This window comes from Fukomys damarensis, unplaced genomic scaffold (assembly GCF_012274545.1).
Source record: "Fukomys damarensis isolate Sample0158 unplaced genomic scaffold, DMR_v1.0_HiC HiC_scaffold_36, whole genome shotgun sequence".
Classification (NCBI taxonomy): domain Eukaryota; kingdom Metazoa; phylum Chordata; class Mammalia; order Rodentia; family Bathyergidae; genus Fukomys; species Fukomys damarensis.
Window position 1 is genome coordinate 7,492,871 of NW_022900948.1, and position 25,932 is coordinate 7,518,802.

The following is a 25,932-nucleotide window of genomic DNA, read 5'->3' on the forward strand; positions in this document are numbered from 1 at the left end:
TTTTTTTTTTTTTTTTTTTTTTTTTTTTTTTTGGTACTGGGGATTGAACTCGGGTTCTTGTGCTTGCAAGGCAGGCCACCGAACCGCTGAGCTAAATCCCTGGACCCTTTTTTTTTGTATATATATTTTTAAATTTCATCTGTTAAAGGAGAAGGAATATATTCAGTCACCAAAAATTCAAATAGCCTGTATTTGACATATTTGTAATTGGTATTCCTGTACACACTTGATTTCACCTAACTTTCCTTTAACTTTGTCCTTTGCAACTAAGAAAGGGCTAAAAGGTAAAACAATAAAACTGTGACAATAAGAGATCAGTTTATTCTGAATTCAATTCAAAGGTTACACCATGATATTGTAGGTCTTAATCTAAAATTGCTTCAATTTCCCCAATGGTTGTACAAGGAGTGATTCAATTTCAGATTAATGCAGATTGTCTTGGTAATACAGCTATTGTCTGCTAAATAAATCCATCAGGATAACAATGTTGTCCATTTATAGTAGAATGTTCTATTTCTGAGATCTAAGATTTAATGCTGGTTTTGGTTTTGCAGAAGAATTATGCAATTGCTTTGTAATTAATTTCTTTAAGAGAAACCATGCGAAAAATAAAAGGAAATTATACTCATCAATACTAGTCTTTAGTTTTTGTTTTAAAAATATTTTTCTCAATTCAATATTAGACATAAAAAATGCAAACAAAGGTAGTTGACCTATATTTTGACCTAAGCTTTATTAGGAGATATTTTCAGCAACTGACATAAAGGAAAGTATTAATACCTTACAAATGATAAAGTATTTTAACTTTTCAAATGTCAAAATAGCTTTAAAATTACTAGGACATTATAGTTAACTGGGATAACAGTATATCCCTTACAAAAAATCTTTACCAATCATCTGAAACACTACCTTGTCAAATCATCCTGTGCTAAAAAAGCTGCCTGATGCAATGCTCTATTGTATGACCCACTTTTTTTTCTTCTTCAGTTTTGTGGCTGTCTAATACTCAGAATATGGAAAGGCTACAATGAGGAAAGCAGGAAAGAAACAATATAAAAGCAATGCAATATGATAAACCTTGATGCATAAAATACTAGAAACCCTTTTTAAAATTTTTATGAAAGTAGACATTTAAATTTTCAGTATTTTAATATGTATAGTGATTGAAGGTCAAAATACACATGAAAAGTTTATTCATGTTTTTTGGGTGAAATGTAATAAAAAGCTGATTCTAAAATAATTTAACATTTATCTATAAGACAACCTGAGTTACAGGCAAATATCTTTAAAAATCCAAAATGCCAAAAGAAAAAAAGTGCAAACAAAACAGCTGTATGTGTTGTAACAAATTGGACAGACAGATACACACATAAACACATAAGACATTATTTTGGCTTATAGATAAATGACACTAAAGACATGCTTCCCCCAGATTACCAGATGATACAAATAATGTCAACTGGTTTTACAAATACAGTACATATTGCTGTCTATATATAATAACTCAGGAATCTTTCATTGGTCAGAACAATGTGTTAATTGTTATGATCTGCTTCTCACAGATCATCTAAAAATTTGTTGAGATAAAAAGTCTCTTGGGTTTAGGAAAACTACTGACCAGGACTCCCCTTGGTAAATAAGGGAGTGTCTTCCTAGAAAAATTTATTCCAGCCTTTGTTCACAAAGGGGACCCCAATAATTTCAATAGCCTTGTGGAAAATACATTGTTAAACATATTATTGTGATATGTATACATTGATCATGGTAAATGGATAAGTTTTCTATGGGAAAAGAATAAGGTTTTATTTAAAAACAAACAAAATTAAAAGACAAAGGGCTTCATGTAACTGATACTGTTATTTCATGAGGTATATATTCATGCCTTCTGGGTGTACAAGTTTTCTAGGATATTGTTTGTGGTAATGATCCTTTTGACTCAGGTATTTGCCTTTCTTCACTCCAGCTACTTATGATAAGAGGTACATGTCAAACCAGCATGAGATAACCAGTTAAAAAAGTTTCCTTAAAAACTTATGTGATGTATTTTAAGTGTCACTGTGCTTAGGGATGCTCGGTCACCAGTTAAAACAATGTCACACACTAAAATTAGAGGTTGAACATTATTAACTCCTAAGGTACATTTATAGGTACATTTATTATATTTATGTATGTTCTCCTTAGATGGCATCCTAGTAAAGGATAACAAAATAAGATCTTTCTTTATGTCATTTAATATCTTGTGATCCGATGGAGTTTTTTTGTTTGTTTGTTTGTTTGTTTTTTCGGTACCAGGGATTGAACTCGGGTTCTTGCTCTTGCGAGGCAGGTGGCAGAACCACTGAGATAAATCCCCAGACCCAGATGGAGGTGTTTGACTGAAAGACTATTCCATACTAAGATGAACATGAAAGTGCTATAAAGAAAATGTTATCATGATTGTCATACTAAAATACTACATGGGACTGTTGATTTTAAGTTTCTCTTTAATATATAACTGTTTGTTAACATTCTGCAGGGATTCAACTACTACAACAAGCATGGTCGATAAGAAATAACAGCCCCTCTAATTGTGCTTTATACTTCAAAGTGCTTGATGCCCAGACACAATTATGATAGTTAAGCTACTAATGTCACTGATTTTGTGTGCTGGGTGTTTAACAGCTAAAGTTTGGAGTCAAAAACTGATAGCAAGAGGTTCATGTTGATTAACACAGGTCTCACTTTAATTTGGTCTTAAACACCTGCAGAAAAGAATAACTAAAAGAGGTATAAAATAATGCCATAATAATAAAGCTAGATATAAAAAGGGGCTTCAGCCAATGACCTCTTCTGCAGTTTCCAGCTCTACCAGTATCTGACCACCCTTATGGATCATTAGGAAAAACTATGGTAAAAACTATAAGAGCTCAGGTAGACTTTTATATTTCTTAGCAAAATTTGTTTTTCAAATCATCTCTTATCTTACAACTAAAACTAGGGAAATGTAAGACACAGTATCAGATTTATAGATAACCTCTATCAATGAAAGAATCTAAGTCCAGCAGGCTCAATCACTCTTTCAATTTCTAAGTGACTTTCTCCCCAACCTGTCCTTTTATTCTAGTGTTCTCATGCTTAGATTATACATATTCTAATTTTTTAAAAGTTTTTTTTTATTCTTGCCTAGAGGCTGCCAAACTCCAAGTAGTCATACAAATGAAGCCAGTGACAAATGTTCTAGACTTCTTTTATTAGTAGCCACCAGATCGACCTTGTAAATAGCTCATAACTGCTAAACTATATGACTTCTACAATGCATCCTGAAGTCCCCTTGACCTTTTCCTTATCCTCTTTGTGGCCTATATTCATAACAATCCTGCTGACCATGGATTCTTAACTGTTTCTTTGGCTTTGTCTCCTCTAGATTTAAAAGCTATGCAGCTACCAAGATGACAATGCCAGGCACCTACCAAAGCCCTTTAGATAGACACTCTGTAGAGTAACTCTAACTGCTGATCACAACTATGACCCTCTTCAGCTGGAAATAGCCGGAGCTGTCTTTGCCCTTTGCCCCATCACAGCCAGCAGTTAGGGGTACTTCTTCAGAGCAGGGAATATTGCAGATAGGTAAGTTAATTAGATATCTTGTAGGCAGTTAGACAGAGCCACCCTCAAGGAGCCAACACAGCAAGAAGCCAACATGGAGGACAATGAAGACACATTTAATGAAAGCCAGAATTGTAAAAGGAGAGAAAGGACTATATCCTTGTGATTGCCCTGGAGATAAATAGCAGTGATTGGTATTCTAAATGGGTATCAATCACCTGGGTGGGGGGCCAAGGTCTTAACCCAGCCTTTCCAGGAAATATCCCTGATCCCCACCCTTACTGAAAATCCTTGTAGTCTTGCCATGTGACTTTCCTCCCCATTTGACCCCCATTTAATCAATATTACCTGGGTGACTGTACTTGCACTCTTATTGGTTGGTCATGGTTTTGCCCCACCTTGTGCCCACCTTGTAAATTTCCATTGGGTCCTACAGTTTTGTACCACTTTGTACCCGCCTCCGCACATGGCTTTGCTGTATAAAATAGCTTGGAGAAGTGGGGTGAGTGGGCAATCCACTCTCCAGTCCCCCTTCTGTTTTTCTTAGACAGAACCTTTCTTTTCCTACTCTCAAAAAAATAAAATAAAATAAGCTAACACCTTTCTGGAACCACAAGGGGATTAAATGTACTTTTTAAAAATAACAAATCTATGTCATAACCTCAACTTCTTTGAAGGACATTTCTTATTACTTCCTGACAACTTTACAACTCATTTTAGTAGAAACTGAAATATTTGACCTTAGTTAGAAAAATTTCTCAATGCTTTAAGTGGCATACCAAAAAAAAAAAAAAAAAAAAAAGAATAAAAAAGCACCTCAATCTGAAACACAGAACACACAGACCAAAACTACCCTGTGCTAGGGAAATAAAAAATGTTGTGCTCCAGTAAATAACTAAAAGTTACTGAAATCAAATTACATTAGAGAAAAACTACTGTTTTGTTCTGAAGACAGCAAAGAGGAAAAAAAGCAAGAAATATATCACAAGGAAAGATTAGTATGTTAAGATGCAACACCTGGAAATTTCTTTATGGTTCAGATTCTAAGCATTCATAAATTTTCAAGATTATTATCTGCTATTAATTTTCATATGCAGACACAACTCATTAGAAACGAATTTTGTAGCATTTGTGGAAAATGTCATTGAAAATGACCTTATGTTCAAGTCTTTTTTCTACAAGGCTAATCAGTCAGAACACAAAGTCTATCTATGAGAATTTGAAAGAAAACACTACGGTAAGGGTGTTCAAATGTTTGAGAAGCCCATTTTCATGACAGGTCAATGATATGAAAATATAAGATAATCAGAGAAAAGGTATTGATGTTGATTATGATAATCATGACAAAAATATTAATACTGCTTGCATCTTCTTATTTAGATCCAGCAAATATCCTCTGAATATGGCTGCATATGATGCCATCACTTAGGGACATGGAAACTGAAACCCAGAAAAGTTGTGCTTTTTGCAAAGAGTCATATGGAGTGTCAGGGGAGTAGAATAATTTCAGTTTTCCATTGCTTGAAGATCTATACTTTCCCTACTTGATCAAAATTCCTTAATCTATGAAACTGTGATATTAATCACTAAAGTTTTTTAGAGATATTAATACAATAATATACATGAGTCTTAAATTATATCTGATGTGATAAATGACATTTTTATTATAAATGATAAATTGAATTTGAACATATCCTAGTCAGTTTGAGCTGACATAACAAAATACCATGAACTGGTATTTTCTCACAGGTCTTAAGGCACTGAGTAAGGACATCCATGCTCTATGAAATCAAGGAGATGGCCCCATTCTCTGAAAATGTGGAGGAAACAGGTTAGTCCTCCCACCCCACTCCAGGGGCTCCACATGTATGGTGTTAAACGCAGCCCTGCTGATCTCCAAATCTCTGTTTAGGTCATTTATTTATGTTTCTTATAAGAAAATGCATGCTTTCAGCCGGTTGGCCAGTTGACTCTATTGTCCTATAACTAGAATCCCTGGTTTAAATGTTTTTTCTTGTCTTTTTCTTTTTAGTCCGATAGGCTTTCTCCTACTATATTATATGTCTTATTCCTTATTTACACAAAAATTCAGATTAAATCCATGAGTATAGAGTTCTTTTCCAGCTACACACTTGCTGTTCTCTCTAAAACACACTTTCTCATTTATTTTTGTAATATGAATAGGCTAATTTTCCAAGTCTTTAAGTTCTGATTCTTTTTTTGTTTAACAATTCATTCTATAATTCATCTCTCTCTTTTCTCTTGCATTTTACTATAAGTAGTAAATACTATGTACTATGATATACATTGTACTATGATATCTGTTACATTATTTTCCATTCACATTTCTATGATTTCATCCATCTTTTTCTTTCCTGGGATAGGCCAACAAGAGCAAAGGAGAGATCTCAAGTAGAAAATGGACCAATGTCATGTTTATTTAAGGTCAAGTGATAATCATAATAAGTAAAACGCCCTCTCATGTTACTTTTTGTGCTTATCTTATTTCTATAAACACTACCTGTTTTATTTTCCAGAGGATACAGATGGTGCAGAAAGAGTAACCACAGGGAAGATGAGGAGGAGTGGGGAAGTCTGCAATGAGATGCTACTAAAGACCACTGGAGTGCTCACCTTCAGTGAGTGATGCAGGGGAAACCTCCACTCTTTTCTTTTTGAGAACTCCCCTCAGCAACTTACTATTCCACCCCACCTGGACAATGGAATCACATCAGTAAGCCTTTGTTTTCCGAGGCATATCAAAGAATTTGCTTTCTCTACTTATGTCAATGTTCTTTCATGCCTCTTAACTGATATGTTTTTTCAAATATTTGGCTATGGGTTGAAAGCTCCCTAAGATTCTCTCCTCTACCTGAAAAGGCACATTCTTCTGGACTAAGATTAAAGGTACCTCTCTATTCTGCCTTTCCTGATATCTCTAGGAGGATATAATCACTCTCTGTACTTTGAATCCATAGAATTTTAAGTAGGGTACATACGTCCTGAGGCAGCTCACAAAAAATTCTCATGTCTTCTTCATCATTTTTATTCTTCTATGAGTTTAATGAAACTAAAAAGTAATCTTTGAAGTCATATATATTATATATTTGGTACTGGGGATTGAACTCAGGACCTTCACACTGAGCTATAACCCTAACCTTTTCTGTTTTTGAGACAGAATCTCACCAAGTCACTAAGTTCCCCAGACTGGGATGGAACTTGCAAGTACAATAATGGAAGTTCTGTCAGCTATCGCTCAGTGTTAGGGAGTCTCTAGCCACCGTCTAACAGTCACACCTTCCCCAATTTCATATGTATGCATGCATGTATATATATATATATATATATACACCTTCAGTTTTAGGCATGATACTCATCATCATGCCTCAGCCTTGCAGAGTGGTGAGCTTTACAGGCATGTGTCAACACTGCCAGGGGAAGACATTGTTTTATTATATTTTTTAATTAAAATTTATTTGTAATTTATAACATAAAGACATAAAACTGCATATATTTATGGAGTGCTATGTGATATTTCAACACATGTATATAGTGTCAATGTTTTGATCAGAGTGAACATCTATCTCCTCAAATATTTATAATTTTATGGCCAAAAATTGTACAATTCATAGCAGAACTTTTTACTCTTACCAATAACTTATTATCCATGGAGCAACATTTCCTCATTCTTAGCACCCTTTTTTAAGTCATATTTTCAAAATAACAAAACCACGAAATAGAAGGAGCCTACGAAATGCAAGGATTCTTAAATCTCCACTCAAATGAAAATTGTTCAAGCACCAAGCACTTTTTTTACTTTAAATGACAACTAAAATTCATTGTGCTTGAGCATTTACACATGTTGAAGTTTATTCTTTACAGAACCTCATATTATCATTACCAACACAGAAGTATTATTTTGGTTCTAGGTTAAGATATTTAATAAGACTATAGCTGTTAATAAAATCATAAAAGAAACGCTAGAAGTTTGTGTCTACACACACATGCACACAAATGAAATCGGGGAAGGTGTGACTGTGACACTGTGGCTAGCGATTCCCTAACAATGAGGAATCACTCACAGAACTTCCATGACTGCAGACTGCCTCTCTTTAATGGGCAGTTTTCCAGCACCTATGCTCCTGCTGTTCTCAAAACTTACTTTGAATATACAATGTAAATTATAGGGAGTGAACATGTCAAGATTTTGACAGGTATCTGGAGAGTTATGCAATTAATTTTATTTATGTGCTTTCTGCTTTAAATGCCCCGAAAACAAGAAAACTGACTCAGGCATCTACATGGAGTATGCACTCATGTTTACCTTTTCACAGCAAATCCCTACATCTCTTTCTCCCTACAAAAAGATAAAGAAACCAACTGAATGAATGTAAGCTGATCCAGTAAAGGAATCGAATGTGGAAAACAAAATGTGAAAATTCCCTTGTAAATTGTGGAGCTACTCATTAAATGCAAAACATACAAACAAACAAAAAACACCCCAAAAAGCAAATTCAGTGACCAGGACCAGAGAAGACTACAAAGCCTGACACATTTTTAAATTCTAGGAGACCAGGAATTTATTAGCATCTAGATACATAGATTTAATTATAGCACAATCACAATTTTACAATCATTCTTCAAAGCTGAGAGGAAACAAGCTATATCCTGTTGCTTTATCAACACTGTGTGTGATATATCTCGGAGCAGCATATAATAACAGTACCACAAGTGCTTGTTGGCACTGAAACACTGAGGAAGCTGTGAAATTAACTGTCTGACCGTGTGCGATAAGCCCCCTTTCAACAAGGAAAGCACTTGGGCATATTATGTCTCAATTGCTCTCACATTCTCAACAAATACAATAACCTGGTCATTTTGTTTTTTATATTAAAATAGACCCTTCGATCATTTATTCATTCTTTAATGGATATAATCTTTTTCATTTTCTGAAAAAATAATGAGAACCAAGATCTCTCATGTAAAGGTACAAGATCAGAATGATATGTCTGCATACTTAAAAAGTGCCAATAAATTCAATGACAAAAAAATAAAATATATATTATCATTAACAAATAAATAAAAATAAAAAATACAATTTCATAATCAAATAATAGAGAATAACAATAGTTACTACATTATACTAATAGTTACTATATTATTATCTGGAAAATTATTTGTATCTGTCTGAGTTTCGCTTCTCATCTTTCCAGTAAACTATCTACAGAACCTTTCCTGATCTTTTTGCCATTCTTCCCCTTGCAGTAAAACTGAGCTATATCTTTTTCTGTTCCCTGCCCTTTGCTTTTTGTTTCGGTACTACCTTATTTGCCTCACCTTTAAAGAATGAACAACTGGAAGGCTTGTTAATGAATTCCTCCCTTTTGCCTAACATAATACCTGGCACAAAAAAAAATGGGAAGTAAATGTTTGCTGAGTTTATGACTAAAAAAATGTGGTCATATTTACCTCCTTGATGGAAAAAAAATTAAGAGAGATACTGTGTGTTGAATATTTAGTTGAAAGTCAGAAAGTAAGCATCAAAAGAGAGAAAAAAATGATAAAATAATGCCATTTGACTCTGCAACCAGGCCTAAGATACATGAAGGCCCAAAATAAGGTTGCACCTTCTTAGTGAAAAGGTGCAAAAAATGTAGTATATTAATTACAGGTAATGAGGCAATTTTAAGCTAGTTCCCAGCATGCCAATGAGTCAAACCAGTCATATAGTAGGGAGCAGCCTCTATAACAGAATTTCAGCTAAAAAGTAACTCATGTTTAGATTATGGAACTGGGAGAACAGTGCATCATTAAGATACTATTTGTAAGCTACTACAGGCATTAAATACAAACTTTAAACTTTTTCTATAAGGATTCATGACAAAGTACAAAATTGAAAAAGATGATTATTTTTCTTATATGCAAAATGAGGATAGACTAAATGATTGAAGGTAGTTAAGTAAATTCTTACAGGTTGAATAGATATGGATGTTGTATACAGCCCGCAAAAGTGTAAGACATCTTTTTAATGTGCTCTGTGTATCAATTGTATTGAGATGGTCCAGTTTCATTTTTAAAGTTTGTAATGAATACCTTAAAGCAGGCAATGTTTGTGAAGTTCATCTCGGAGTTTATTGTTCTTATTGTCTATTATTTGCCTTCTTCACACTGTGAGTACACGAAAAAAATGTAGCAAGAAGAATTGAAAAAAAATTACTAATAAACATTTAAAAAAGACAAAAATAACAATGTATGAATTTATCTGGGAAGGGATAGAAAAAGGCAAAACAGAATTACTGGTGGATCAATCAAAAAGCTGGTCAAGAGAATATAAGGTGTAAGATAGGCAAGATAAGATGGTTTCTGGTTCATACAAAGAATATCTGAGCAATTCTGATATCATTCTTTAAGGGCCCAGTATTTCTTATCAGGCTGAGATTGATCTTTACAGAATGCTGAGTAAAAGTATACTGTGCATTCAAGGACACCACATTTATGGAAGAACTCATGGATTTATCAGGATAAATTCCGCCATGCAAATGGATTAATAGCAATGGCTGAACAAGTGAAGCATATTTATCTTTCACATAACATTCGTTACAGAAGCTGGCCATTACCATTTTATCTATAAATGAAGCCAGGAAGCCAGATTCCTTCTATATCATTGTTCTATCACCTTCAGACAGTTGTCTTTGCCTGCATGATTCGATGACTCACCAGGACAGTCCGTATCACATCTGTCTTCCAGGTTAGTCAAAGAAGAACCATGCTTACACAATCTTCAAGAATATGATCTACATGTAAAGGTACAAGATCCCAATGATGAATGTAACTGTACTGTATACCTAAAATGTACCAATAAACTCAATGAGAGAAAAAAAGAATATGATCTACATGTAAAGGTACAAGATCCCAATGATGAATGTAACTGTACTGTATACCTAAAATGTACCAATAAACTCAATGAGAGAAAAAAAGAATATGATCTACAAGTGGCATAAATTATTTTCACTGTAATGGGCTAGAACTTAAAAATTAGACAAAAAGACAAGTCCATACCTGATGTTATATAAGTTTCTAATGAGCTTGGTTTAATCTCTAATAATTGATTTAACTGAAAGATTACATTTAAATATTTTTTTAAATGGTGAAAATAAATAACCCCATTGGTGAAAAAGAACAAGAATACAGGAGACACTTATGTCTTCTAGGTGAATTTTTTTTTAGTAATTTTATGAAGCAGAAGAAATAGAAATAGAAATACTCTACTGATGTTTTTCAAAGTTTAACTAGGTAGGTGCTGGTGTATTGAATGTTCAGAAGCTTAAGCAAAACAAAAACAGGCTGATTGTTCCCATATGTGCTCATGTTATTTACTGCTATAAAACAAAACCTTTCATGACCCTAAAATTGAATTTTCCTAGGATTGGTAAGCAGCTGTAGCATTTGTACACTATCTTTGTGCCAAGACTGAGTTTTGGCCCCATCATTTTCAAACTTTATAATTTCGAGCTGATTTGCTATAAATAAACTTTTATTAGCCTGTAAAATGGGGATGCAAAATATTGCAGAGGACTAGGATGAAAACATGATAAATATATGATATGTGTATACATGAAATCAAATGTTTATTAGAAGGTTCTCAATAAATGTTACCTAAATTAGTGTCCCTGCTTTATTAGCCAGTCCACTCTTTTAAAAGTTTATTTATTTGTTCCATCAAGTTTTATATGTTAACAGAATCACGTTTTCTAATAAATGATTATAGAGCAGCATAACTGAAGCTTTTCTGTTTCTTTGCTATCTGTCATAATAGTTATGGAAAAAAATTGTTCAATTTGATCACCAACAATAAAATTCTGATTAGATGGTAAAATTTAAAACTTCAAGGCAGAAAAACGCTAAGCACCAGTTAGTGGAATATACTATAATTAATCTAATGTGAGTAAACATATTTTAAACTTAGAGCCTGAAGACCCATCCATCCTATAGAGCTCTAAGAACACTATTCTGTATCTTGTATACTTAAGAAACATCCAAGTGATTGTGAAAACTTTAAAACTTGAGGATTACTGGCATAAAGATGCAAGTATAAAACTGTTACTGATCATGCATGATGTATTACATGAAGGTAGCAGGAATAAACCCAACACATATATCAGCTTTTCTTGTCCTGTCATGCGTAAATAAAACACTTCTTCTCCTGATTAGGTACTTCTGTTCAAGTTGAATCTTCCTTTTGCCTTCTCCCTTTCAAACACACGAGTCACACCATCATGTTTTCCTCATTGTTTGTTTTTTTTTTATATTCAGACAAGATACACTTAATTTTCCCAGACAGGTCTTGAATTGTAAATGCAGCCTCCCAAGTAGCTGGGATTACAAGTATGTGCTGCCTTGTCTGATCAGTCAAGCCAATCTTTTCAGCTAATTATATCCTTATCTGGAAGATTTGGAGAAATTCTTCATGAATATTTGGAGGACTGGCATGACAGCAAACCTATCAGACAACTGTGGAGCTACCATTTAAAACCAACAATGTTCCAAGCAGGAGGTGATTTACAAATATTATTTGCATACCTTGAAGAGTAGGAAAGAGTGGACAATGTAACTATTATGATCCTCACGTTACAATAACAATATTATTCTGTGATCAAGATGCTAAGTGACACAATGACTGTTTCAGATCTGGTTGTGCAGGAAGCACATACAAAGTAATGATACAGAAAAATCAAAGAGAAAAAATATGTGGCCCTAAGCAGAGAGAATTCTATTCCTATACAACAACTTTTGAACTCAATACAAAAGTAGATGTAACGTGAGGATACGAGAATAATTGGTTAGTTGTATCGTGTATAAAGTCAATACTGCTGAAGTGAAAAGTAACATAATGTAGCTGGGACACGAACATTTATGGGGGTGTCTAAGAATAAAAACTAATTAAAATAGCTTCATTAAAGAATAGCCAATCTTATGTTCTCATGGTACTCTAGAGAAAGCCATTCTCTACTAATGCTGGAGAGTCTAGCCCAATTACTACACTTCATCCACTAATTTTATAGGCTTTTACTCTTCCATAAAGAAAGTGAAAACAGATTGGAACCTGGGGACAATTTAAAGTTTCTCTGAATTTCACGTTGAGTGCTGGCATCACTTCCCCCACTCATTTTCACAGCAGAGAAACTAAAACTGCGATCTCCACCTGCAGTCATGATACATACCTGCTTTCACAGAAGTGTTGCTGATTATTAAAAACCTAGAAGTAAGATGGTAAGCCCAACTACCACCAACAGAACACTTTATAGACTCCAAGTGCTCACTGTTGAATAACTCAAACACATTGGACTGCCTGGTTTACAGAAGGTATTTGGTTTCCAATCACTGAGGTAGATTTTTCTGCATATTTTCAGACAGGATAGCAGACAAACTAAATCTAAAGGTATTGCTGAGTTCTAGGGGAAAAAAATCTATGTTCTCCCACTTATAAACTATTGACTCTAAAGTGTAATGAAATTCTAAAAGTTTCAATCAGCAATCTAAAATTGCCCAAATATATTTTATACAAATAGTACATAATGTTGAAAGGGGAGAACTTTTCAGATAAATATTTATTTAATCACAAATTCTCCTAGATGGAGCTTCAAAAATACTGGATTATACATTTTTAGATTATATTTTAATAGCATTATATGATAATGTCTTTGATACTGATGTCGATATGATTTATATTAACTATGTACCAAGCAGAATGTCAGGCATTTGCATAACTGTATTAATTCTTATTTGAATGAAATCTCATAACAACATAATGGCACAAGCTGTAGGAGAGGTAAATGAGACTTTTTAAATTACTTGCTCAAGACTCTGTGTATATAATTTACCCATAAAGAGGCATTAATACTGGTTGCATTGAACCTTATCATTGGCCATGACAGGATTTTTGTATAGAGGAAGCCTATAGATTTTCTTCTTACAGCAAACATAAGTGAGAAAATTATACTATATATTTTATTTCAGTTTTTCTATAATGTTCAATTGCTCTGAAACACCAGCATCTGTACAACCAGTCATTGATTTTACAGAAATCTTATTCTCCTGAAGAGTAGTGTAACATAAAGGAAATTCCTTTTCTTTGCTTTTCATCTGAGGTATGGTAAATATGGTTCTTCTCTAAATCATAACTGAAAACTTGAAGCACTTACCCTCAACCTAAGTTAATTTTTTTAGCTTTTCAACCATATCAAAGGCTAGAAGCAGCATAGCAGAAAGAGTAAAGTTTACAGTCAAGTAACTCTTGGGCTATCAAGTAGCTAGCTGCAAGATCTTGAATAAGATTTTAGTTTCCCCAAATTTCTCTTTTCACATTCATACAGTGGGGATAATAATACCTACCTCATAGGACTATTGTGATAATACTGACTCATGTAAATAACACAAAAACACACAGTAGGAAATCAGTCAAAAATTTGACTTATCTATTTGTTCTCTATTCAATTTTAGGAGCTAGAGAATAATCACTGTAAATTAACAAATAGGTTTTTCTAAATCTTCTTATGTATTGGATGAATACCTTCATAATTTTTATTTCATTATATATTCATTACATAAAAATTCACACAAATACAAAACACTATAATTTTCTCATCATATTCACCAAGGGACAAAATATTAAGAACCGTGTCCTCTTACCATAATGCGAAGCAATTTCAACAAAGATTCCCAAACTTCATTTGCGATATTTCGTCTATAAGGATTCTACATCTTGAAACCATCTTCAGTGAATTTCCTAAATGAAATGAAACAAAAAATCTTGAGAACGTGGAAAATAATAAATTCAGCTTCTAATAGTTGTAATCTCAAATACCTCATGTCATTTTCCATCAGATATTTTTGCTCTAATTCTAAAAGTAAAAGCAAACAAACAACCAAACAAAAAAACCATACAGGCATTTCTTGGCTGCAAATTTGCAGTCTGATCTGAAGTACCCATCCAAGGATGACACCATTGCTTGCATTTTCACATACCAACTTTTATTACATGTAGTATTTGTGAGTCAATATGAATTCTTCAAATACATGTTAGGAAATAATAATTAAAAGATCAGACATTCTTTCTCTCAAACTGAGTATGTTCATTAAATGTTTTGAAGTTGACCCTGTATCAGCAGTATGTGGATGATGAAAGTATGAGCAATCAAGTTATACGTAATGTGTTAGGAAAAGAGAATAATTTTAATATATAGCATTTTTTAAAGAAGCTTATGAAAACATAAATGAATAAAGAAAAAACCACTATGTGATACTGGACATATTTAATTTTTATTATTTCAATTATTACGAATGTGCATATTGTATCCATGATAATTTTACAAACTAAAAGCTCATTCAAACATTTGCTAATATCAACTCCTACTTTAAAAAGAGAAATTTTTATTATTCTTTGATAACTTTTTCTGTTTTATCTTTCCTTCTCCCTCACATACACAAGCATACTGAAATACATACACACATACCCACACCTGACAAGTCAAATTTATTGCAAGAAATTATAGTGAAACTGCATAAAACAGAATTAAATCACACATTCACCAGCCTAGGTCTATACCCTTTAATGACTGTTTTGGTTTCATTACAATAGAGTCTTCTACAAAATAATTAAATAAAATCCTGGTTATGCAAATCACAGTAATGAAACACAGAACACTTGATTGTCTGAAATATCTCAGGCTTAAGGAGGCATGTCATAGTTTTCAATTTTAAATTAATCACTTTGGAACAAATTCTTTGCTTCAATCTCCTGGTGGCTTCCTGAATTTCTATTTCTGCAAAAACATTAATTATAATTGCACTACGTGGCACAAATGAGTCTCTCTTCCCAAATATTAGATACAAAAAAGACAGTCTACTGGTTTCATCCAATAATATTGATATCTTCAGTTCTCTCAATAGATTCATTTCAGAAAAAACTGAACAAAGGTTGTTCTGATCTCTCTTTCAGTGGAGGTGGGGTAAGAATTCTGTCTTTACCTCCTAATCAAAGCTTCTATATCCTGATCTGAAATTTGGGCACTGAGATACTTCACGCTACCTTTCTCCTTTGTCAGGTGCCTTTCTTTTAGACAATAGGGAGCTCTAAAGAGAGAAAGGAGAGCATTCTTTCCTTTCCTGAGTAATCATCTTTCACCAATTTAGTCTCAGAAGTCGGTGCACAAATTTTGCAAGCCCTTCCGAGACTAACTCCCTCTGTCTCCTCAGAGGTACCAGCACTAGGCGCCTTGAATCCCTTCCTGACAGTTCCTGCAGTTTGAGTTCCCTCAGTTCTCTGCTCTGAGCTCCTACAACACCATCGCTGGCAGCGCAACCCACCTCCAAAAATTATGGGCTGGAGATATGCAGGGTCTCCCTTCCAACATCCCAGCATGTTCTTCATGTATATATAAGTCCTACAGTTGGAGATATTATCTCTGTATAAACCCAGGGCCCTCTTTTTCATTTTTCAGTTCTGCAACAGCTGTATAACTCATGCTTTATATAAAATGTATTTGCTGAAATAATAGATATTGTTTGCTTCTTTCTGAGTGAACTGTGTTAAAGAGTCTACATTTTATTTTTTAGATTGGAGGTGGGAAAACAACAGAAGAGAAGGGAAAATAACAAGTCTAACATTCATGGAGGTACTTGCCATTTATTTTATAGTTTAATCTCCAATAATGTGTGTAAAATGGGATAGGTTGTTAAAAGGACCCTCAAAAAATGAAAACATTTATTTCAAGTTTCTATAATGTGTTATTACCTTTACATACTTGATTCCATTTAGTACTCATAAATATTCTGAAAAGAGAATGAATTAGATCCATTTTATGGACAGAGAATTGAGATGGAGGATAAATTACATGTACTATTCTACACAGCTTGGAAATGATAGCTATATAAGTAATAGTAAGAAGCAATATATCTTAAAAGAAAAACAAGGGAAATACTTCCTTTGATATAATTTTCAAATGATCACATTTACCAAGAATTTTTCTTTGTTCTTCTGAAATGCTGGTTTACTCTGTGTGTGTGTATGCGTGTGTGTCTCAACAATGCTGCCCTTCTCTGCTGCAATGATCAGAAAGGCACACTGACTGTTGATGGAGGTAGCAAGGGATGGATTACAGTGGAAGAAGGCAGGTGACTGGCCATGTGCAGCATGAAGGAGAAGTCTGGCCATGTGAGAATGGAACCTGCCACTGGATGTCTGCCAGGTCATTGTCTCCAGGCTGTGCGTGACATATACTGTCAGGGCTTTTACACTGTCATATACTCAGGCTGCTAAGAGCTGAAGAATTCAACATATAATTTTCCCTCTAACTGTAATGGTACATAACTTGTGATTGAGATAGGTAAAGTGATAATCCTTCCTTCTCTGAACTGTCCCTATTTCTCTCACCATAAATTATGTCCAAATTTTTATACAGAGACACAGTAGATTCCCTTTTCCTTTATAAAATGACTAACAACTAATTTCTAAATTGTCACAATATTACTGGGAAATACAAGGAAAATATTACATTCGTTTTAAATAAAAGGTGAAAAGGAAGTGACTAATCATCATCAGTGAAACACTATTATTGTTCACACTAATAAGATGAAACTGTGTGGAGTGATAAATATAATTAGTCTCAAATCAGTCCATGACAGGAAAAATGGGAATTCTAGGCTGCTATTCACCATTATGGAAATCAAAGGCAACTTGGCAGCAGGCACCTTTGGAAAAAGCACAAGCTCTGTTAGACTGCATGTAAAACTGGTTGGTGAGGGTAAAAACAGGAGCTGGGAGAAGGAAAAGACTGTTGGTGCCAGCTGTTATGATGCCAAACAGGAACAGAAGCAGTGCACGTGTTTTTGCCAGTTCAGGTGACTTTTCAATAATTTAAAACTGAACTTAAATTTTTATTAAGCGGACAATTTTTTTTCTTGAAAGTGGAATCATTTCCTGATCTGTAAAGTAATGGAACCACAATGGTGTTCTCCAAACTATTATGTGTGATGCTTGTGCACTAGAAGATGCTAACACACATCACAGAGTCGGTTGTAGCAATGCTGTATATTCTGTATAGCTCTTGTGCTCTCTTGCTCTCATTCTCTCCCTCTTTCCCATTTCTTTCTCTTTATTTATTCAAAATCCTCTACACCTAGGAAGGATTCTAAGAATTCTATAATTTAAAAAATCATTTAATAAATTTACCACAGAATATTTCCTCTTTTTTCATATGATATACTTTCCCTGGGGATGATGACATTTCTCTGGGACAATTTGGTGGATGCTGAACTAGCTCTCTAAAACTCCTGTGAATCCAGAATGCTGTAATTTTAAGAGAAAATGTTTAATTTGGCAGGAGCAAGTGACAGCACAGGGAATTTTTACCTAAAATAGCTCCTACTGCCTCTGTAACCAGGTGTTTGGACAAAGGCCATTCAGGAGGTTGGTGGTGGAGGGCCATGCACAATAGTCTGTGACTTAGTCTCTCTGGGTGTAGTAAGCACTGTATTAAAATACTGTGCATGTGAAGAATTCCCTGGGAGGCATTATTTATTTAGCATCACTTCATTTTTTAGGTCACTGAGCACAAAGGGAAATTTTCTCTTGGAAAAATCAGGAAAGAAAGGAGAACGACAGGAATTAGCTACCTGCTCCCTATGCGATATAAAGCCAAACAACAAAGTATAAACTTTTGCATGTGAAATCTGGCAGAATTAGGAAGCTTTAGTTTGGAGGAGAACCAGAATGAAAATGCTGTGCTTGAAGTAGACATTAACACTTTATTTTATGGATATGTTCCTGCTTTTAGCTCAGCATTCCCTAGATTCTCCTAAACTTTATGATTCTTGTTTGACTATCATCTGTCTGTTACAGGTGAGGCAACGCAATTCCAGGTGGCAGTAATAAAGTCCATACTTATGGATCTCTCAATCCCCAATTCATAGAACATAAACTTTGAATTTATATAAGTACAGCACCTTCCACTTTTAGGTTGTGAAACACGTCTTCATGTTTTTGTTGTTTTGACTCTTTAGAATACTTTATGAGAAAACAGCCCAGACCATCATAAAAGAGGTGGATCTGGGAAAATGAAATTTATCTAAAGATTTTAACATTTAGTGGGAAATGCATTCACAGATCACTTCATCCTAGAATTTCTATTAGCCACTAAAAAGGACAATGATTATTAATCACTTTAATTTTTTGTTTTATGTTCTAGGCAATGCAATAAGTTCTTTAAGAAGTTCTTTTTTTTTTTTTTTTTTTTTTTTGGTGCCAGGGATCAGACTCAGGACCTTGCACTTGTGAAGCAGGTGGCAGCGCCACTGAGCCAAATCCCTGGACCAATGCAATAAGTTCTTTAGAGCATCACAAAGCCTACAAAAAAGGCAAGAGATTGGCACTCCAAGTCCATTTTGTAAATCTTTCTCAAAGTCATATTTCTTTTAAGCGGTATATCTTACACTCAAATATATGTTCAACTGGTTTCTAACTTTAAGGTTTTACTGGTGCTCTTCCATTGCTAGTTAATTATATTCCAATGCAGTATGATCACAGTAGTGCATTAGCCCATTTTCTATTACTATAAATTTATATCTGAATAAGTTTATAACCAAGATTGGTTTATTTAGCTGTCAATTCTGCAGGTTCTAAAGAATGGTTTTCACAGCAGCGTGGCTCTAGTGAGGACCTCATAGAAGATGGCATTCCATTTGGTTGGAGCCTGTCATGCCTGACCTAAATGAGACCTTTGAAGCAAATATGCCTTTCTTAGCAAACAACAGGAAAAGGCCCATGATACTCTCAGTAAACAGAACAGATGACCATAAAGGAAATTTAGGAAGGAATATACAATTTCTCAGTGCTCAGGTGTCTAGTAATTGCCCGTATACTTGTGCTGACCATTTTAAGAACCTTAATCATAAATAATGCACCCCAGATTCCTTAGAATCATAGCCTCTTTCCCCAAATCCTATAAAAATGAAACTTCTCTCCCAGTTAGCTGTTGAAATCTTTCTCTTTTTAGTCTATTCACAAAAGTAAAGCTCTCACTGTTCACAAAAAGCCTGTGTCCAAGAGGTCTCTAGTGCACCATCTGTAACAGAACCCACATGGGAATCAGAAATTGTAGTGAGTGCAGGAAGTCAAAACAGTACTGGGAACTCATTAGAGTCTCATGAAAACTACACTAATCCTTTAAAATGACAGCACACTTAGTGATCTGAGACCTTCTCTGTAGGCTTCGCCTTATAAAGACACTTTCGCTTCAACACTTCCGTACTGAAGATCAGTTCTCCAACACATAAACCAATGAGTGACTAACCACACCCAAATTACAGTTGTAGCAAACATACTTGTGTCACACATCATATCTGAATCATGAAAATCTAAAGACAAAATTTAAAGGTGATCCTGAAATAAAGAAGCAACTGTTATTTTAAACAAACTATCTAAAAGTTCTAACAAAAAGACAATGGGAACAAAGAGAGATACAGTCATGACAAAGTATGTTTGAAATAATAGGAGAATCTAGAAAGATCCTGTGATGAGGATACGGATCCAAACATGTTTTATAGAATTCCTACAATCTTCCATGTGATCAGAAAATGTCTATATCTGGTTGGATCTGACAGAATACACAGCCTTCTGGAAAATGGCATCTTCCTGCCTCTTTAGTAAAATGAAGCCTCCCATACTACCTGTGTTAGTTTTATGCATTGCTGAGACAAAATACTTGACAATCAAAGTTAAAGGAGGAAAAGTTCATTCGGTTCATAGTTCATAGAGGTTTCAGTTTGTAATCAGCTGGCTCCAAGGCAGGGTGGTATGGCAGAGGGGCATAGCAGAAAAACAGTCCATGACAAAGCAGGGGAGGCAGCAGGCAGCGAGCAACACATGACAAGTACCCAAGGACCATCTTTCTGTCCCTCTTTCTATCCCATCCTGAGGGAAGACCGCATCCACACCCAGGATGAGGCACCCTTAATCCTACTCAGAACTACGCCAAACCAATCCAATCAGTGGACAAGTTTCATAATTACACATCCTTGAAACTAGAGTCACACACTTAATCCTAGCATCACATTCTGGATCCAGCCACTTCTGAAAAACTCCAACTATGACCATATAAGACTTTGGAAGGACATCTAGACAGAAGCCATAAGACTACCCATGCTTTGAGCCTTAGTCAGATTAAACTGCTGTGGAGTACACTGGGTAAGAAAATAAAGAAAGACAATAAAGACAGAGGTTATTAGAGATCACAGAGAGAAAGAGAGGGAGGGAGGGAGGGAGAGAGAGAGGGGGAGAGAGACAAACACACAAACATGCATGGAATTTTCCACAGAAGCTATATCTAAGAAAGAAGGCTCAACCAGAAAGGAAGCCAAGACTTCAATGATTCAGCTTGTAATAACCAATAAAAGAAAGAGGATATCAGTATAAACAACATGTGAAGGAAAGAGATGGTATACAGAATAACATTCAGAGAACCTTGTCTGGAATTCAGTGAATATATTAGCCAGCTTTCCATTGCTCGGACAAAACACTCGTCATACACAATTTAAAAGGAGGAAAGGTTTATTCTGGATCATGATATCAGAGGTTTCAGTCCACATCACTGGCTCCACTGATTGGATCTGTGATAACTTACAGCATCATGGTAAAAAGTGCATAGTGTAGCAGAACTAGTCATGTTGTGGCTAACATGAAACAAGAGAAACAGGGAGGAAGAGAAAATCAGATAGAGAGCACCAGAGACAAAATATAGTCCGCAAAGTCATGCCCTCTAGACCCACTCAATTCTAGTCCTTATTTTCTAAATTTCATCACCTCCCACTAATGTCATCAAATTTGAATCCACCAAAGGATGGGAAATCAACTGATGAAGTCAGAGCACTAAGGATGCAATCATCACCTAAAGGCCCCACCTCTGAACACAAGAGATTTGGGGAGACACTTTAGATAACTCTACGGAGAAGGTCAGTGGTGTTTTTGCTTTGTTTTGTTCTCTTTTACTATCTATTATCCCATGCTTTTGTAATTAAAATTGCCGCTTGAAAATGGCACCACAGAGAGAAGAACTGGGAAAGAAATGAGCTGGGGTAAGAAATGCGTTGATCAAAAGTAAATTTTAGATACGTTAGATTAACTCCATACTATGGTTAGAGAGACAGGTGTAAATTCAAGGTGGAAGATGTGTATAAAGTAAAGATAAACATCTGGATAGGAGAACTAAGGAACCAAAAATGATTTTAAAGATAAAGAATTAAATTCCTTCATCAATCATATTATAATTCCCTCTCCTCTCCTTATTTCTTTTTTGTCTTTCCCTACCCACTATACACACACACACACACACACACACACACACACACACACACACAGAGCCAGTACTGAATATAGATTCAGTACTTAGTCCGCTCCGGTTTCATCTAGCTTTGAAAAGCAAGAGACAGAATTATTGTGACTATTTACAAATGGCTACTACTTTAGAGCAATTTTCAAGACAAAGAAGACAGTACAAATGTCATCTAGATATAGTGAAACATAAAATAAATTTTGGATGTTAAAGCTTAGACTTTTAATACATACTTACCTCTAAAAGCTGCAATTATATGATGGAAATAACCGTATGGTAAATATAGTGTGCATCTCAAAGATAATAAAGGAAATATTCCACCTAGGATATTTTTAGTGCTAAATTTTGTGTTTGCAACAATTGGATTTTAAATCTTTAATGGTGACATCAAGATACTCAGCATTAGTAAATTAGATTTATCACACTACTCAGACTCAAAATAGAAATAGTTCTCTTACAGCAAAAGTATGCAAAAGTTTTACTTCAACAGTCTGTTTGATATATGTAATATTTGATAAATTTGATTAACACCCATATATTTTTAATTATAAAACAGCAAAGAATTAGAAACAACCAAAATATTCACCATGAGAAATTGGTTAAAATAAATCATAGCAAATTCATCACTTAGATAATTATATTATTCAAAGACAGAGAGAGAGAGAGAGGAGAGATTCCAAAATGTTAACTGGTGAGGGATTAGGAATAATGTGCAGCTATTTTAAAACACTTTTCTGCTATTTTATTTTTGTGCATACACTCATAAATGGGAAAAATTCTTTACATAAACATGGCAGCAGATCTAACATAAACTGGTTACAATCACTTTTACATTCAGTATTCTAAAAATTTTTAAGTAAAATAATAGCTGTTAAATTAGTAGACTTGTCTATTTTTTAGAAAGAGTTGAAGGAATAACTGAAATGAACTAATTCTCTCATTCTTGCATTTAATCAGTCACTCAACATATCCTCATTTAATGCTCACTATATGTTAGTCATTAGTAATCTTCACAACTAAACAGGTATATTTGCTTTGAAGGAACAGTAAATGCCACTGCATCCGAAAATGGCAGAGAAAGAGCATGTTTATTTAGATCCATTGGCTAAGAAGCATTCTGATATTGCTAACAGTACAAGCTCAATCATCTACTGACAGGGGTGGTGTAATTCTCTAGATAACAATACAATGTAACAACCTTGCCACTCCCAGTCCTAGTCCAGTCTATGGCAGGAGTGGACGAAAGCAGCACAGTGCACCTGGGTTTGCCTTCCTCTTCCTCACTCTTTCTGGCAGACGGCTCTTGAATTTCTGTTTCCTAGAAGCCAACCAAGGAATCTAAGGAAGATCTCTGCCCCTAGCACACTTTTCCAATTTGTATATTAATGATATAACTGGTTCAAGATTTCATAGCCAGATAGTATCTGTGAATAAATACATAAAAGATAGCCCATGATTGCATTTGCATGTTTATTGAAAAGAAGCAAATGGATTGAAGAAATCATCCCTATCCTTTTCTGTGGGCTCAGGAAGAGACTGAATGTATACTTTAACCACAATTCATAATCTTAGAACTTCCTCCAAACCCAGAGGAGCTGTTTGTCATCTTAGTGCTAAATGTTGCCCCCCCAAAAAAAAAAAAAAAAAAAAAGAAAATGAGCCTCCTATAATGAAATGTCTGAAAGTTGGACTTATAAAAACTGCATGGAGATCTCTATGTTGAATTTATACAGACTCAGCCTCTAACAGTCATTCAAAGTGCAGAAATCAGTAGCAGCAGAAGCATCATCCAGGGAACTTCAAGAGATACTTTATTCTCTGTGCTTTGCTTTTCTAGATGGTGATCTTATTGCTGCTGATCAAGTTCTCTCCCAAGGGACAGCTAATAGGCTAACAGCCACAGAAGTTTGTTTTGTTCTATAAACCAGTGCGATCAAAGAGTGCTCTGTGGAAAACTTAATACCACTTCTGATTTCCTCCAAGAGGGCTGCTATCTTTGTACCGTAACTCTTTATGTTATTTTGGAGTGTCTTTTCCATGCTCTTAAAAATGCTTGAAAAAAAAATACTTGACAAGATTTAAGGGGAATAGTTTATATGTTTAAAAAATTAAAAGGTCATTTGTTTCTATGGATTAAAGATTGTATAACCTACTAGAGGAAAGATAACTAGGGAATATTTATATAATGAATCCTAAAATTCTAGTTTCCTAAAAATATTTAGCAATAAAATTATTTACAAGTGCTATCTCCTATTCTGTGTACTTTACCTATATTAAAATATTCAATCCTCAGGACAACCTGAAATTGGCATCATTGTTAACAACACAGTTTACTAAAAAGAAAATGCCCTTTAGAAAACTCAAGTCTCAGTTATTTATCTTGCAATTTATTTACTGTCATTCAGACAGTCAAGGAAAATTAGTGACAGTATAACATTCAATTTGGAAATCACACATGGATACACAGTATTAGTGTTAGAAAACAGAAAGGTGCACCCAACCAGTCATGATAGTTAACTCTTGCCATGACCTTAACGAGAACTAACCCACCTGTGAGAGCTAAGCATGTGCCATGTGCTTACTGTTTAGAATTAGCTCTCAAGATTTGATTCCGTAATTTTACAAAGTTGAGAGTTTAGCCTAGTTCTCATATCTAACAGTTCCCAGATAATCTGTTTTTTTTTTTAATAACTTAAGAAAACTTCATGGGGTAAAACCTACAGAACTTAACTGAAGGACTACTAGAAGGAAAAATCTGTGAAGAATACAAATTATACCACTATTTGGCCAAGAACTAGCTCCTAAAATATATCTCAGTCACCTTTTCTTTCAAAGAGAGAAGCCAATTGCACAGGCCAAACTGTAACTTTTTAAATTTCTGACTTCTTGCCTACATCATCCAGTTATGCTTTATCACCTTTTATTCCCTTTGCCAACAAGTTCAACTTTTAGTCTCAGTTAACAGTAGTCTTGTGAGACAGGGTTAAGGTTTAATTCAATTTTTTTTTCTTGTACCAGAAATTGAATTCAGGACCTGTGCTTGCCAGGCAGACACAGAGCTGCTGAGCTACACAGACATAAAAGGAACAGGAATTCCATATCACTCAAAATGTAATATGTACAGTATACAATATATTTCTTATCACCCTTTAGCTTAGAGAGGAAGAAATAGATCCATACAGAGAATACAGTTAAGACTTATGTAACTTCTTGATTATTTTCAAATGTTTTAGTAAGAAAAGTTTATAAAAACCCAAAAATTATTTGCAGTTGAGTCTATTTTGCATTACAGAAATGATAGGCATACACTACTGAAGTCATTTTCAGCAAATGAATTTGAGTCAATTCTTAAATTTATACTATTTTTGCAACTCAGTTTAAAAGTTTAGTCATGTTTTAACTGTATAATAGATTAATAAAATCACGAAGCATATTATAATATTAGAAACAATTTTGTTTTTATAAACTCCTCGGTTTTATTAATTGATAAATATCATATGCTTGTTGATTGTACCACTTACATTTTCTAAGAAAACTTCCCACAGGGAAAAAATAAATACTTATATTTGAAATCCAAAAGCAACAAAAAATTCACATTTTTAAGATCAGATTTTTCTGTTTCTATTTTATTATATCCCATACTTATTTTATTATATTTTTATAAGCATGATATAATTTAACACCAATATATATGTAATATTCTGCCCAAACGAATAACTATGAATTAAGTCAAGCATGTAATTTAAAGAAACCATAAGGTTGGCAGAGATATGCCAAATGTGCACAATCCTACCACATTCATGACCATGTTTCTCATTTAATAGTGCACACATATGTGTAAAAACATAACCCCACACATATACACAATGCATATTTTCTACAATACAATATATACTTTGATATAATAAAACAGTGCAGTGATGTGTGGAAAGTTTGTGATGTGTGTGATTTAAGAAAAAGC

The 25,932-nt window shown here is 34.4% G+C and overlaps 1 protein-coding gene across 2 annotated transcripts in view; it reads right to left on the bottom strand.

Moving 5' to 3' along the window:
• Window positions 1-25,932, bottom strand: part of Lingo2 (leucine rich repeat and Ig domain containing 2) — a 1,157,994-nt gene that overhangs the window by 912,580 nt on the left and 219,482 nt on the right. For both annotated transcript variants that reach the window (XR_004515393.1, XM_033759063.1), the window contains exon 2: window positions 14,275-14,371. The gene's annotated coding sequence lies outside the window, so the exon portion shown is untranslated. The remainder of the gene's footprint in view (window positions 1-14,274; window positions 14,372-25,932) is intronic.